The following is a 1,894-nucleotide window of genomic DNA, read 5'->3' as shown; positions in this document are numbered from 1 at the left end:
AAAAAAAAAAAAAAAAAGAACACACGGACCTTCACATACCTCTAAAATAAAATCAGAGTGATGCCCCACCATCTCCAGAGGCTCCCTACTGGCCACGGCAGCTCTCCTCTATTCTAAACAGAACAGGAAATGCCTTCTGTGTCCAGGAGGCAACAAGCAGACACTCAGGAGTGTGTCCCACAATACATATTGTGCTGGAAGAAACCGAATTTTGAGTGCCTTGCTGGGTTCTCAAACAGCAGAACTTTCTGAGCAACCAATCGCCCACTCAGAAGAAAAATCGAAGGGATGAATATGCAGAATATGCAAATGTGGACTGCCAGGTTTGCCTGGGAAAGGCAGATAGCAGCCTCAGAGTGAGGACCAGCTCAAGGTATGCCCTGTGTCTTAGATACAGTAAACTGGAAGTACAAAATGCAGCTTCAAGAGGCTCTGGGTTCATAGAAAAAGTAAAAAATATATCACCAGATGAAAGCATCCTTAATGTAAACCATAAACCATTCACCAAAATTAAAATCAAGCAAATGAGAGTTTTTGATAAAAGATTATCAACCATTAGGAGAAAATAAGACATCATGAATGAATAATTAGCAGAAAAACAAATATCAGTGCTTTAGTTACTTGTTTTGATGTAACAAAATACCTGACAAAAGCAACATACAGGAGAAATAGCCTTCTGAGGGCCAGTTCCATAATGAGAGAGATGTGGCTTCAAGAGCTTAAGGCAGCTGTCCAGTTGCACCTACATCAGGAAGCAATGCAAGAAGAACAATGGTACTGAACTAACAGTCTCATTTTTACTAAGTTCAGCATCTCACCTCAGGAAATGGTGCCAGTAAAGGCAGGTGTTCCAACTTCAATAAACCTAATCTAATATCCATCATAGGAGTGCCCTGGTATTTGTCTTCTAGGTGATTCTCATTTCTGTCATGTTGACACTCAGGAATAACCACCATTATCAATTTAGACACTGCATCAGACCATTTTCGATGGACCAGGTCTAAGACACCTTATTTTTACCTAGCTCACATCCTAGTCTCTGCTCCTATGACTGGTTGTATGTAACTTCTTCTTAATTTCATGTAAGTATTTCATGATATTATCTCATAGAGTTAGGAGGCTGTGTAGTGACTGCTCAAGAGCCCACAGAAACTTCAGGAGCCTCAGTCTGGAGGGGTGTCTCAGCAAGTTGGCCATGAAATTCCTATACCCCTGTGACATATCTAATGTAGAAGAGTGCCTTCAAAATAGCTCAGTCCTGTGTCTTTGTAAGTGATTTTAAGCCTAGAAACGTTTGTCAAATGAACCTACTTTGAAATGGTATCGTCAGGAAGTATGTTTCTCTTTCATGGTGCTAACATGGTGTGGAAGTTCTTTAGGGTTCTAGAATCAGTTCTAAAATGTGCCCTCTTATCACCATTATGAAGCAGGAGAATTTACTTCACAGAAGGATCACATGAGCCCTTTGAGATATTGTCTGTCTCTACCTAAAGTATGACACGAAATGTTGATAGAATTTAGTCCCTTCTCTTATTTTTAACTAATAGATTAAGTAAATCTATTGAAGAACCAAACTCAGATGAGCAACAAACAAACAACAAAAAGTACACACACAGAGTGCACTTCAGTAATAGAACTTAGCATCATGAGACCATGGGTTCTACCACCCAGCACCATCAAGGGAAAAAAAAAGCACATTCATGATCAGCAGTACACTCTGGTGAATTTCCTTCAGAGGTGAAGTGAAGAACCCACCACAGGAATCTAAGGATCACACCGAGTAGGATGGCATCCTGTCGCCCCTCCCGATGTGTGAGGACATTAAATAATGCAGAAGTCAGTCAGCCAGGTTATTGATTTAGCATAAAAAGTTTCAAGAGTGGAATGCTATATT

The 1,894-nt window shown here is 40.3% G+C and overlaps 1 long non-coding RNA gene across 1 annotated transcript in view; it reads right to left on the bottom strand.

Annotated features, from left to right (window-relative positions):
* LOC116100867 overlaps nucleotides 1-1,355 on the bottom strand; it is a 20,011-nt gene extending 18,656 nt beyond the window's left edge. Inside the window, exons 1-2 of the long non-coding RNA XR_004122699.1 lie at nucleotides 1,312-1,355; nucleotides 662-742 (exon numbers count right to left, since the gene is read on the bottom strand). This is a non-coding gene — a long non-coding RNA (uncharacterized LOC116100867). The remainder of the gene's footprint in view (nucleotides 1-661; nucleotides 743-1,311) is intronic.
* Nucleotides 1,356-1,894: the final 539 nt, after the last annotated feature.

Source organism: Mastomys coucha, unplaced genomic scaffold (assembly GCF_008632895.1).
Source record: "Mastomys coucha isolate ucsf_1 unplaced genomic scaffold, UCSF_Mcou_1 pScaffold21, whole genome shotgun sequence".
Classification (NCBI taxonomy): Eukaryota; Metazoa; Chordata; class Mammalia; order Rodentia; family Muridae; genus Mastomys; species Mastomys coucha.
The sequence above is the reverse complement of the archived record's forward strand: the minus strand, read 5'-3'. Positions and strand labels throughout refer to the sequence as shown.